The sequence below is a fragment of the Natator depressus genome, chromosome 5 (genome assembly GCF_965152275.1).
Source record: "Natator depressus isolate rNatDep1 chromosome 5, rNatDep2.hap1, whole genome shotgun sequence".
Lineage (NCBI taxonomy): Eukaryota > Metazoa > Chordata > Testudines > Cheloniidae > Natator > Natator depressus.
Genome location: NC_134238.1, coordinates 117,510,082 through 117,524,930, shown reverse-complemented (window position 1 = coordinate 117,524,930; position 14,849 = coordinate 117,510,082). Strand labels below are relative to the sequence as shown.

The 14,849-nt window shown below is 42.8% G+C and overlaps 1 long non-coding RNA gene across 1 annotated transcript in view; it reads right to left on the bottom strand.

The window, feature by feature from the left end:
• LOC141987067 (uncharacterized) overlaps positions 1–11,537 on the bottom strand; it is an 80,476-nt gene extending 68,939 nt beyond the window's left edge. The window contains exon 1 of the long non-coding RNA XR_012639436.1: positions 11,465–11,537. This is a non-coding gene — a long non-coding RNA (uncharacterized LOC141987067). The remainder of the gene's footprint in view (positions 1–11,464) is intronic.
• Positions 11,538–14,849: the final 3,312 nt, after the last annotated feature.

Genomic DNA, 14,849 nt, shown 5'->3' with positions numbered 1-14,849 from the left:
CCAGAACACCCACAGTTTAGAAGGCACTGTCTAAAACATACAGAAAGACATTCTTTCTTCCCCAAACAGTTTACAACCTACACTCTGTAGTCTGCTCTGGGATTGTTCCATAACAGGGGTTTTCCCCATCACAGTTGCTTGCGTTTAATTGTGAAGGGCTGGATTGTCAAAGCTCTTGTGCTGGCTATGCAGGGAAGCAAAGGAGAGTAAGACCTGCTTTATAGCCCTGCTCAACCCCACTCAGCTTAAAATGCCAGGAGCAGAGGGAAAAGCACAGGCTGCCCCCCAATGGGCTTGTTACTAGGCTTGCAGGGAGGGAGCAGAAAGAGGTGGCCAGCAAGAGGAGCCCTGGGTGCACCCCCATTCACCAGCCAGAGTAGCCGGCTGCACACCTAAGTGGGAGTGAGTTGTTCCATGAAACAAGGAAGGGAAGAGCAGGGGAGGAATCATGACTGAGCCATGATTTTTTTAATTTGGAGTTGAGGCCGTGCAGCTACGGGCCATTCCTCACTCAGGGCATATCACAGGGTGACAGTCCAGCCCCAACGCCAGTGATGGGATTTGGGCCAGGGCTGGATTCAAAATCTGGAGTCTGCTCATGAATGTCAGCCCGGCCAATGGAGGAACAGGGAGGAGAGAACACCATCCAATTGGCTGCCTTCCCCACTTCCCTGCCTCCTAGGGAAGGGTAGTCAACCAGAGCTGCTGCAGGAGGCAGAGCAGAAGAGCTCTCCTTTTTCGTCAGGAGCTGAGAGAAGGCTTTTGAGGGAGAGGGGGGATGACAGCAGAAAGATGCAGCCACTGAGAGCAGCTCTGCTGCCCTGCTCCCCTTCTGCAAACAATGGCTCAGCCTGTCTTCCACTCTTCCCTTCTTCATTCCTGAAACAGCAGGCCTGGGAAAGGGGGGTGAAGTACCCCTGGAGCTTCAGGAAGAGCAGAGGTGACACTGGCGGTGGGGAAGAACCAAGTACAGATATGGAAGCTGGGCAGATGTGGGGCCGGGCTGGGACATCCAATTATTTAGAATTGTTGGGTTTTGGATAGAAGCTGGTAGCTCCTGCAGCAGGGGTAAAAATAAATCACCCTACTTAATACATTTGGGAGGGATGGGCACACTTATTTGTCACCAGCATACACTGAGGGTGAGCAGAAGGTGTTCAACAGAGAAACCAAAACCCAGAAGGCAATATTTGTTTAAAAATATCTCATGATTTTGGGGCCAGTCTCACAATATTTTGGAGTCTGAGTCATGATTTTTGAACTTTTGGGGGTGGGATTATTGCGAGAAGGAGAGATAAAATGAGTTGGCATAGGTCTCACACACCGTGTGTGTCTTCAATGCAGAGTTAATTTGGGTGATCGGTACTGTGTCTGAGCATCCAGGTCAGCCTAGCCACAGAGTCAGAAGTAGATTTATGGCTAGAACCACGCTCATATTTCTAGATCTCACGTTCTCTCTAATCCTTCTCCAGTGTAATGCCCCTCCCACACCCGAGTTGTCTGAATACTCACTACAGTGTCATCTTTTTGATCTAAGCAACTAAAATACTTTGAGCGATGAGCTCTTTGGAGGATAAAACAATGGAATCAGAGGTACAATTCAGGGATAGCCAAGATCATTTTAAAATTTGTTTTTTTTTCACCTTCACTTAAAACCAGTTATCCTCCCACCCCCCAGCACATTCTTTCAAAAATTAAAAGAGTCACAGTTCTAGAAATGTAACAATATGAGAGGTCATCAACAGAAAACAAATCTGAGTTCAGCCTTTCTGAATATCTGAACTTCTGGATTTATTCTACTATAATAAAAGTGTCATTTAGCCTCCCCCCCAACACACCATTTCCTAAGACTAAAGGCCACATTAAAAAAGGTATTTAGGGGCCTAACATGCCTTAATGAGTTAGCCACCTAACTGCCATTAGCTTTCAGTGGGAGTGAGGCACCTAAACTACTTAAAAGCTTTATAGATCCTAGTGGTGCCGATCTGTATCTTTAGGCCCCCTTAGTCCTACTCCGAAGCATGTAAATGATGATGCACATTCTTGAACAACCTGATCTAATGCTATTGATTGTGTATCAGCAACAAAATAAACTTTCTTCTTGTAAATTTCAGATGTGTCTTCCTTTGCATCCCCAGCAGTTCCTCTCTCCACTCCCCTACTCGGCAGCCCTCTCTCATATTCCTCTTGAGTCTTTACTTCCCATTTCATGCATCTGATTCCAGCTTGATCTGTCATTTGGTAGCAACCAAAGGTATATAATTTTATCTGGATGCCCCAAGGCAGGCTAGATGAGGGGACTCTTGCCCTCACTTCGAGCCAACTTTTTATTAGTGTTAATACTTTGAACTTTCATGGGGGGAGGGGAATGGTTTCCTAAATTTAATTAGAGATGCTCGCAGTACCCGGGGCCCAGCCCAGCACTGCTCTGAGTTACTGCCACATGGATTTCATTTGAAACTAAATACAGAATCAGAGCTTCTCATGTCATTTCCAAATGAAAACCAGGTGCTCCAGACTCAGAAATGCCATGCAAACAGCTCTTGTTGTCATATTTTGTCTGAAAAGTTTTTTAAAAAAGCTACAAACCTAGCGGGAGGATTGACTTGCTTACTGGCCTTTAAAAAAAAAAAAGAAAGAAAAAGAACCCTGGTTTTCATTTCTCTCAAGGTTCAGTGAAAAAGTTACACAAGGCATTGTGGAAATAACTTGCAGCATTTTTACATGCCACAGTAAAACTGATCAAAAAATACTTTATCCTTCTGTAGTGCATTTTATCCGAGGATATCAAAGCACTTCACAAATGACATCTCTGGGAGATGGGTAACTTGTTAGCCCCATTTCACAGATAGGGAAAGTAAGGCACAGGGCAAATAAGAGCCAAGGTGAATGTGGGCGCACAAGGAAATTAAGAATTAAGAATTAAGATGTCATCCATGCCCTGTGTGTGTCCCTGTTAGAGACCTGTGAGAGTGATGGGTCGTCCTTCAGGATAGGTTGTAGATCCTTGATGATGCGTTGGAGAGGTTTTAGTTGGGGGCTGAAGGTGATGGCTAGTGGCGTTCTGTTATTTTCATTGTTGGGCCTGTCCCGTAGTAGGTGACTTCTTGGTACTCTTCTGGCTCTGTCAATCTGTTTCTTCACTTCAGCAGGTGGGTATTGTAGTTGTAAGAATGCTTGATAGAGATCTTGTAGGTGTTCGTCTCTGTCTGAGGGGTTGGAGCAAATGCGGTTGTATCGTAGAGCTTGGCTGTAGACAGGCCCAACAAAGAAAATAACGGAACGCCACTAGCCATCACCTTCAGCCCCCAACTAAAACCTCTCCAACGCATCATCAAGGATCTACAACCTATCCTGAAGGACGACCCATCACTCTCACAGATCTTGGGAGACAGGCCAGTCCTTGCTTACAGACAGCCCCCCAACCTGAAGCAAATACTCACCAGCACCACACACCACACAACAGAACCACTAACCCAGGAACCTATCCTTGCAACAAAGCCCGTTGCCAACTGTGTCCACATATCTATTCAGGGGACACCATTATAGGGCCTAATCACATCAGCCACACTATCAGAGGCTCGTTCACCTGCACATCTACCAATGTGATATATGCCATCATGTGCCAGCAATGCCCCTCTGCCATGTACATTGGTCAAACCGGACAGTCTCTACGTAAAAGAATAAATGGACACAAATCAGACGTCAAGAATTATAACATTCAAAAACCAGTCGGAGAACACTTCAATCTCTTTGGTCACTCGATTACAGACCTAAAAGTGGCAATTCTTCAACAAAAAAACTTCAAAAACAGACTCCAAGGAGAGACTGCTGAATTGGAATTAATTTGCAAACTGGATACAATTAAGTTAAGCTTGAATAGAGACTGGGAGTGGATGGGTCATTACACAAAGTAAAACTATTTCCCCATGTTTATTCCCCCCACCCCCCCACTGTTCCTCAGACGTTCTTGTCAACTGCTGGAAATGGCCCACCTTGATCATCACTACAAAAGGTTTTTTCTCCCCTGCTCTCCTGCTGGTAATAGCTCCCCTTACCTGATCACTCTCGTTACAGTGTGTATGGTAATAACACCCATTGTTTCATGTTCTCTGTGTATATAAATCTCCCCACTGTATTTTCCACTGCATGCATCTGATGAAGTGAGCTGGAGCTCACGAAAGCTTATGCTCAAATAAATTTGTTAGTCTCTAAGGTACCACAAGTCCTCCTTTCCTTACCTCTTATGAAGTATCAGCAAGGCAATGTAGAGGGAAAAGCTCCTATCTCTTTTTTAAAAACGTGGTCCAGAAAAGTGGGTGTTCTGCTCACTTCCTTTAAATTCCCAGCTGTTAGTACAGTAGTGTCAGACTTTTACCAGTTTATTTCTCAGTTGCCTTGGTCTTCCTGTCTTTAGTTTTCTTTCTGGCTAAAGTGTGTGCCTTTTGTACCTTTCACCAAATACTGGGTTTAGTTCCTCCATTCATCCTGACAGTCACTTTCACACAGATACCCTGCTAAGGTAATATCTCTTTAATTGGTGGACCCATCAAATGGAGAAGTCTGTCCTAGACTGACAAAAGGGTATTTCATCCAAACCAAGCTCTGGGGTAGGGCATGTCATGCCTGGTTCAGAATGTTCTAAGTGTCACCTAGGGTGACCCGAGAAGTATTGTGCCATTTACATATTTCTTGAATCAAATCAACAAGCTTTTATGCAGCATAGGAGTGGGCAATTTGGGCAAGTCTCAGAAAATGAGATTACTGTGGTACCTTGTGACTTCAGCCCCACTGTGTCAGGTGCTGTACAAACAAAGACACAGGCTCTGCTCAGAGGAGCTTATAGTCCAAGTCAAATTTATCTTTAAAATGTGTACTTTGTTGAATAGAGGCCCTGACCGAGGTGGAAAAAAATGGAGTTTGTATTTCCAAACTCAGAGATTTCTAACCACTAGAGAGGTCTGTGATCTAATACTCTGGGAGATGTTGCAGAGTTTTATGCCAGTTTGAAAGGTGAGCCGTGAAGCAAAAATAAACTAAAATTGTTTATTGCCCTGTACAGATTATACATTCCCTTCATGATGTCCTTTTAAGGAATTAAAGGAAAGATGAATGAAGCACATTAGCAAGACGAACATAACCTGAAGGGCTCCCCCCAACACCCACATACCCCCGCCCCTGAAGCCATAAGCACTGAACAGTTCACCATCATATTTCTCTAATGCTGATTAATTCCCATTGTTCTTTTTCCTTTCAAGTTTTCTGGAAATATGAATGTGTTTTTCTCCATAATGCACAATACTATAAGCCAGGCATTTGAACTGAACCTGAAGTCTCTCAGCAATGTCACAATGAAGAATTAGTGAGTGGCATTCCACAGGGCTATGATTTTAATTTTTGTTTTAACCCTGTATCTGTTGGGTGCCATTATGATTGCTATGACCTGCCAGCACAGGGCTTTCCATTACAGGGGCGCTGTATAAATATTTGAACTAGAAATAACTACTCCCATAAACCAAAACAAGTGTAGCAACTGGAACTTACTTCTTTGGCATAAACTCTGCTCTATTGCTATTGGACTGATTCCTGATCTCCGGGTGAATGTGGAGGATGAGAAAACTAGGAAACAAAGTAGCTCAGAAAAGAAATTCCCTATTTATAAAATGTGAAGAATACGTCTTACTCACCATGTAAAATGCTTTGAGAGCAGTGGATGAAGAGAACCAGATAAATCCTAAAAGTAATTAGCCAAACCCCAAAAACAACTAAATTTGCTCAAAGACAAGAGTGTATATGACATCATTTACCAAATCTAATTATGTCCTTGCTTTGAAGTGAACAGTTAAGATCATCATAAATCGTGCTGTACTCTCAAAGGGACAGATTGTGCCATTCATTGTGAACCTCTGTAATTATGTACCTCAAATAGGAAAAGCAGCATTAATTAAGGTAACGTGTTTGACCTGCACACAAGAGGGTCCATTGAAGGCAAATGAAGCACTGTGTAGCATCAAAGGACAGAGACTTTGTTGATTACTTTCTTCACTCCTTCCAGTGAACTCATCCCAACAGCTTGGATTCTGGGCTGACGGAGATAAAAATACCTGACCAAGAGAAACTTGGATCTTTTTGTTGTTTGGACTCTGGAGGGCGAAGAGGCCTAAACATAAGCAAGAGATCCCCATGCTCCTTGGCATGGGTCTGCCCAAAAGGACATATAGAGTTGCTTATTGTTGATTTTTAAAAGGTAATATAAGCTTCTAAAACCCGTTACTTGGTAGAGGAAAATGTTTTAAAGTCTGTCTAACTTCCAAACAGGTCCGACAAGTCATATACCTTGAAAACTGGCATGTGGTGTCTTTTCAGGTCTAGACCTGAAGCCCTTTAATCACTTTGGCCACAGGATGCTTTATGAGCAACCCTTGAAAGAATTTCACCACCCTGGTTGGAAGTGTTATGTAAACGATCTTGCCTGTTTGTTGTGGTGAATGGCTCAGACACATTACCAGGAAAAAAAACCCAAAAAAACCCAGCCCACAGACGTGACTAGATCATACCACAACCCTGGCTCATACGTACTTTGATTCTTGCTTATTATATGTAGCTGTGAAAGAGTGTGATCCAATGCCAACTGAATTCAATGGAAAGCCTCCCATTCACTTCAGCACTGAATACTGGAGCCAGTTCCCAGTCCTCAGTTCCCTTTATTTTGACACTCTGTGAACAAAGCACTGCTGTGGAGCCAACATTTAAAAAGTTCCAAAAGACTAAGAACTATTTTTCTATGCCAGGCAACGTAGGTCCGTCACTAACCTTTTACCATAGGCACCATTATAGAGTAAACATTCACTGTGGTCCAGGCCAAATTCCTTGCTGCCATGTGCATGCTAATTACTTGAAACATATTCAAAAACCATAGTACAGTCAGTTTACATTTTAACGAGGCCTACTCTACCAGATGCCAACCAGAGCCATCACCAGATTAGACAACAGTAGTAAAATAAAACTTTTTAAACATAACAAGTTTTGGGTCCAAATCAGCACAATATGGGGCTACATGCTCAGCTAGAATAGCTCTGTTCATTTCAAGAGAGAGATTCCATTCTATACCACCTGAGGATCAGGCCCACAGTTTATCATCAGTGGGTTGATGGGATAGGATTTCTCATTAGTGTGCCAACTCAGCATAATGTACTCTGATTCTACGGGTGGCATCCTGGCCCCTTTGAAGTTAATGGGAATTTTGCCACTGACTTCCGTGGGGCCAGGATTTTATCATAAGGGTATGCTATCACTATTTAATCCTCAACAGAAAGTTCATTGTCTATTAACAATACAATTGCTGCTTCCTTCCAAAGAAATACATCAGGACTTATTGAAATTAGAAGAGCTCATGGTTTCTAAGACAAGCAGACCAGTGTTCGCTGATATTTCATGTATTTTTGTGCAAAGAGGATCTTTGTCTGAATAACATGGAAAAGTTCAGCACAAAAAAGTTTGCTGAGTCCGACTAGCTGTAGCGCGTGCACACAAAAACCACACACCCCTTGTTGTCTGGAAGTACAATTGTTGGTAATAGCTAAAGCCATGAAGTTAGTGGATCTGGAGAATTCCAAAAAGCTGATTCAGGGGCCTTCAGAGAGTAGGAGCAGCCCTCTCCTGTTTTGCTTCCCCCCCTCCTCCTCCATTAATTTAATTGCTTTAGAAATCATAGACGATTAGGGTTGGAAGAGACCTCAGGAGGTCATCTAGTCCAGCCCCCTGCTCAAAGCAGGACCGACATCAACTAAATCATCCCAGCCAGGGCTTTGTCAAGCCGGGTCTTAAACACCTCTGAGGATGGAGATTCCACCACCTCCCTAGGTAACCCATTCCAGTGCTTCACCACGCTCCTAGTGAAATAGTGTTTTCTAATAGTGTTTCCAACCTAAACCTCCCCCACTGCAACTTGAGACCATTACTCCTTGTTCTGTCATCTAGTACCACTGAGAACAGCCGAGCTCCATCCTCTTTGGAGCCCCCCTTCAGGTAGTTAAAGGCTGCTGTCAAATGGACATAAGTCTTCCCAGAACTATTGTTCCTGATACTATCACTCAAAATTTGCCCCTAATAATATCTTATTTAAGTCAGCCATTCAGCAGTTAATCCTTTGCTGGCATGTCTGATTTTCTAGAGAACACCATCTTTATACAGCTGAACTTGGCTGAGTCAAGATTGGTTCTGTTAACATATGAAGTGCTTTGGATAAAATAGAAAAAGAACATTCACGTGACTTGGTTCAAGTAATCACCGTGACTATCGAGATTAGATAGGGCCTGATTCAATACTCATTGAAGCCAATGAGAGCTTTTTCATTGGCTTCAGGGGGTAATGATTCACGCCCAAAGTACATAAATTCTAGTGAGACGCTACTGCTGATTAGGGCTGTGCATAATTTATTGCTGTAATTTGCTATTTTTTCCTCCAATTAAATTGTTTTACTGTATTTGACTAGCTATAAGTGACTAAATAATGTGCACAAAAAACAAACAACGAGTCCGGTGGCAGCTTAAAGACTAACAGATGTATTTGGGCATAAACTTTCCTGGGTAAAAAACCCCACTTCTTCAGATGCAAGGAGTGAAAATTACAGATACAGGCATAAATATATGTTGGCACATGGAGAAGTGAGTTAGCTTACAAGTGGAGAACCAGTGTTGAAGGCCAATTTTGTCAAGGTGGATGTGGTCCACTCCCAATAATTGATTTTCCCTTTCTTGGTATTGACCCCTCCTCATCAATTATTAGGAGTGGACCATATCCACCTTGACAAAATTGGCCTTCAACACTGGTTCTCCACTTGTAAGCTAACTCACTTCTCCATGTACCAACATATATTTATGACTGTATCTGTAATTTTCACTCCATGCATCTGAAGAAGTGGGTTTTTTACCCACAAAAGCTTATGTCCAAATAAATCTGTTAGTCTTTAAGGTGCCACCAGACTCCTCATTGTTTTTGTGGATACAGACTAACATGGCTATCCCTCTGATAAATAATATACAATGAATAATTTATTTTGCAAATAAATTACCCAGGAATAAGTTAATATTTTCATGATTGGACCAGTTCTGCTATTGACACAAATGATTTTTATCATTAGCACAAGCAAAATAATATTGCTAACAAATACATATTTAAAAAAGAAATCCTTGGTGGTACTGGTAACACCACCTGAGCTTATTAAAAGCGAAACTTTTAGAATAGTCTGATTTCTTTTTTCTCCATCTCTTGCAGTTTGTTTATCTTTTGAACTTGACTGTACAAGATGATTGGCCACTTTCCCTTTCTGGTTTTCACAAGGCTCCCTGTTCCAATTCTGTGAGCCTGGAAGTTCAGGTAGGACCCAGCTGTGTCACATGATCTGCGCAGGAAGACCCCTGTACCCTTGCAGAGCCCTACTGATTTCACTGGGACTCTGCTCAGTTGCTAGGGTTAGTCTGTATGACTCTGATAAGATTAGGGTAACAGTTCAGAAAAGACATCCAAACTTTAGGGTCTGATCTAACACTTATTCATTGAATCCAAAGGCTTAGCAGGATTCAAAACATTTATATGGATAACAAATAAAATCCAGAGTTATAACATGAAATAAATTTAAAAAAAAACAAACCCAGGGGCTTTGGAAGCTCAAGTTTCAGGACACAAGCCAATTACGGACCATAGGGTTAGGAGGAAACTTTTCATGGGGGCAGATTAGCCCGTAACTGCCCAATACAGGTTCTCTTCCTTGAAAGCATCTGCTACTGACCACAGTTGAGGACAGGTTACTAGATCAGACAAACTGTTAGGGTGGTCCAATATGACAATTTGTATGTTCTACTGAGTCAACTGAAGTTTTTCCATTAACTTCAAATGGGTTTGGATCAGGCACTTTCTGTGATTCACCATTGTGATGCTGCGTGATCACTCAGTGCTTTAGATGCTTGCAAACTCTTGCAAAGTGATGCAATCCATTGCATGACTGTGCCAGGGACAGAATAATGCAGAGCACTTGTAAACACCCTCAGCACTGAGGCCCAGATCCTCAAAGGTATTTAGGCTCCTAACTTCCACTGAAGTCACTGTGGGATCACTGAAGAACCATTGCTTATGAAACTTACAGAGAAACAAGTGACCGTATTCTCAGTAAACCTGACTCCTTATAAAATAATTCCATTATTTCTGATGAGCAGTTAAAATTTGCATTTTGGGAAAGTTTTGTTCAGTCTGACTTTCAGCACAAGTTTTATTAGATTCCTGAGAAGATGTAATTATTTCATGGAATAAAGTTAGAGGCATCTGGATTTAGATTTCATTCACTTGTGACTAATACCTGACCACCATCCACAAGATCTACAAATGAGGAAACAATCTGTGAAATGCAAGCCAAGTTACCAAAAAACCAGAGCAGACCTATCTGGAGAAGGAGGGGAGGGGAGGAAGGGAGGGAGAGGTAGAGGGCAAAAGAAAAATTCTTGATGATTTGACATATGACTGCGTGGCATCTGTTTAAATGAAGGATTCAACAGAGGCATTAATTCAGAAGGAGCTGAAGTTCAGGAAATCTGCTTGTCTCTGTGGCTAAGATTTTTTAACAAAATGTTTGCTTTGAATAACTAATTAAAAGCCTGTTCTGACTCTGAAATAAGTAACCTGATTTTCAAAAGTGCTGAGCACTGAGGAGTCCCCACTGAAGTCAGTATATTTCTGGGTGTTCAGCAGGTATTTTTTGGGGGGAAATCAGTCCACCTACTTAAAAGACTAAGTATGGCATTAAGCAACCTAGCTTTAGAACATTATTTACATGTGTTAGGAAGTCTGCAGTAGAGATGGAATCCATATAACCTACATATAGTTTAACAGGATCAGCACTCAGATATGGGGGCCATAAAAAGTACCTAATCAGTTAGAAATCTGACCTATTCTATACACTAGTTGCTTTGGGATAACTCAGAATGCAGATAGCTGAATACACAACACACACTATGAATATCCAACAAACACTATGAAGAAAATGTTTGATTCTTTTCACCTTCATTCTGGGGGATGCTTATATGTTCTGTGACGTATTTCACTGCTATAATGTGTGCAACTTATTTTTCTTTTGAAAACATTTAAGTACATATGGGGAAAACGTGGGCAGCATCATTCTGCATGGCAGCAGTTGGCAGTCTGAAAGGCCAAGGACTGAATGGACATGGAGACTACACTCTGGTATATCCTAACCCCTCCAACACGTGGATGAGACACTGTTGGGACAATGAGGGGCAACTTGCATGCCATTACTCATACTGTACTTGTGGCTAAGCAAAGGACTTGGCTATCCAGGGCTGTCAATCTGGCACATGTTATAGACACTAACATCTGTAATAGAGGGTTGTCCATAGAACATCCTAAAAGAATTGCAGCCTTTGATTAAAGAATATTTACCTCCCTGCTTTACCTTTCTGCTGGTTGTAGCCTCCATGTGTAGTAATGTATGTTGACATCCAGATCAATGTGTGGACTTGTAAACTGCACAGGAAAAGGAAAAAGAAGCGTGTCTTACAAATTTACAACTTTCTTTTCGCAAATTTCAGTAGGGTGTGTTCTAAACATCTGTTGCACACACTGTGACAGGGTCGGGCTAGATGGCTATAGGAGAGTAATAGAAGGCAGATATATTAGCCCCAGGCTAAGTAGGTCCCTTTTCCCTGGGTAAGGTAACAGGGAAGGTTCCAGAACAATCAGGAACCGTCTGGAGACAATTAAGACAGGCTGATTAGAACACCTGCAGCCAATCAAGAATCTGCTAGAATCAATTAAGGCAGGCTAATCAGGGCACCTGGGTTTTAAAAAGGAGCTCACTTCAGTTTGTGGTGTGCGTGTGAGGAGCTGGGAGCAAGAGGCACTAGGAGCTGAGAGTGAGAACGCGGACTGTTGGAGGACTGAGGTGTACAAGCATTATCAGACACCAGGAGAAAGGTCCTATGGTGAGGATAAAGAAGTGTTGGGAGGAGGCCATGGGGAAGTAGCCCAGGGAGGTGTAGCTGTCGCACAGCTGTTCCAGGAGGCACTCTAGACAGCTGCATTCCACAGGGCCCTGGGCTGGAACCCGGAGTAGAGGGTGGGTCCGGGTTCCCCCCCCCAATCCTCCCAACTCCTGGTCAGACACAGGAGGAGTTGACCTGGACTGTGAATTCAGAAAAACGGCCAAGCTGAGGGCTGCCGTGAAGCTCCAAGGCGAGCAAACCCGCCGATAAGCCCAAGACCCACCAAGGTAAAGCAGGAACTTTGTCACAACACCTGAAAGCCTGCCCTTTTGCTAGTTCATATGTCAACATGTTAAAAAAATTTCAAGGAGAATGCTAAAGTATGCTGGTCCAGAGAGACCACTGTGAGGTGTTCTTTGACCTAACAGTACCCTCTAATGTACTTGCTATGCCTGCTAGGAAAGAGAACTTCTCATCAGGAGTTTTCATTTATTCCAGAGCTTTGGATCCAAGTTTTTCAGGGACACAGAGTATTCCAGCCTCTACTGCCCAAATAAGCATTTTCAGTACTTACTACGTCAGTCATTACTGCAGCTATGGAACCCAGAGCAACCAGCGCTGCCTTAGCATTTCTGAGGTCCTAAATGATGTGCTAGTTGCAGATCTTCTGGCTACAGACCTGTTCCCTTTCCAAGCTCCCAAACTCCCTCCATGCTACTACATTTGTATGCAGGGTAATACTGCCTCACTTGTGTTAGCTATCTGCAGCCTTGCTTCTCCATACAGAGGAACTACAGTGCGTTAGGACTCTATACGTCTGCAAGGGGACATGGGATGTTTAGTCCTTTAATAGGTAAATTATGTATGAGATATTAACTTTAAGAGCATCCACATATTTTGATCTGGTGCATAGTAGAATATTTATTCTATTAAAGGGTCGCTTCCACAAATCTTTGAACATTGTGAAGAAAAAGAATTTTATACAGGAACCAATCCGGGTGACACCAGTACTAGTGCCCCTTGCACTCGCTCACCATTCCCTCCTCTCAGCTATAATTGTTTCCACTTTTATTTCCCAAAATAAAACGTTAAAAATGTAAAGGAGCGGGAGAACTGTCAGCACCTGTTTTTGGAAGGCAGTCATTCAAATATCAGCCTAGTGATTCCAACTGCAGGACCAGAGCCAAGTGCAGGGAGAAGAGGTACACCATAAAAGCAAAATTATGAAAGCCCCAGTTCAAGAAAGTACCCATGCATATGCTCAGCATATGCTCAGACCATGAGTAATCCCATTGAAGTCAACGGGGCTATACGCAGGCTTAAAGTTCGGCACATGCTCACATACCTATCTGAATCAGGGCCAAATGAGTTGTGGGTTTGGCATGTGTCGTTAGTTCAGTGAAAGTTATTGTGTTTAAATGGTTTTTATTTCTATTTTAAAATAGGAGCTATAATCATTGAGCTCAAAACCACATCCTACTCAACACAACTTGCCTTCCTCCTCTCTTCAGACCAAGGGCATCTTTGCCCCCTGTCATTAACTTCCCCTCACCCCCACCCCATTCCTTCCTCCTGGCCTGGGACACAGTCTTGTGATACAGTTAAGAAAGAGGAAGAAAGCCAAACAGGTGATTTAGCAGCAGCGTAATTCCTCCTCCAATGTGTCATGTGCATTCAACACTTGCCCACTGGCCATGGCACAGAGAAGAATGACAGGGTGAAAATAAAGGCAACTGGCAAGTGCAAAGACAGCAGAACTGGCAGTCTGACAGTAACCCTGAACACAATCTACAGGGGGGCTCTCGCAATCTCAGTTTTGAGAAGACAGTTTACAATCCCCAGCTGTATGTTCTGTGAAGATTTTCTTCACAGGTGGTTGGGCAGAAGCATCCGGTGATACCAAAACCAATTTAGGCCCCGATCCAGCAAAGCACTTAAGCACATAGTTTACTGCCAGCATGTGAGCTGTCCCATTGAAGTCAATGGAACCGCTCATCTGCTTGAAAGCTTTGCTGAACCAGACCTTACTGCAAAAGAAGTGTGTGGTGCCAGTGCATAAACTGCAAGGAAAATTAGCTCTATTTTCTGGGTTATAGTTTCCCGTTGCAGAGACTCAGTATCTCATCTGCAGTCCTAGTTCTGCAGCCTATTGCATTGATAGTTCAGGTGAAATGGGGCACATACACCCTGCCTGCATTGTATTATAAGAGAAGCCAAGGCTGTACAAATCCAAGACACACATGTAGCACACTATAATCCATAGCCTATCATGTGTCACTACTTTCATCCTATTTTGATCCCACCTACACCCTGCAATTCCAGCCTTTTCATATGACTTAATGAAAAGGTAGCAGAAAGAGGCGTGCTCTCTCATTAAGTAAATTATACAGTGTTGGTGCCCTCCCTCTCTGAATTTGGTGCTGTCTCAGGAAACTTTGGAGAAGTTTACATGTTGAAACAGAGGTAGAAGAAGGATAAAGTGAGGAGAAAAAATGGAACTGCTCCAAAAGAACACATTACATGTGCAGTGATCTCATCCAGATGTTTACAAAGTGAGGAAATATTTCAGAGCAACTCTTCCCCTCTGTTAGATCTGTGCTACCCCACTGAGTATAAGAAAGGGCAACAATGAGGCAACATTTACCCCATGATTCAAACGCCAAAGGCCTAATTTTCAGAGGTGCTGAGCACTTGAATTTCCCATAGACTTTAGCTATTGGAGTGCTAAGTATCTCTAAAAATACCCAAGCCCTAAAGCTCTCACAGCTTGTATTTGGGTGAACTGAATTTCTCCACTTTATCACGTTATAGTTCATTGTCCTTAGCAGTAGTGTGTGGGCACACGGTCATATTTTT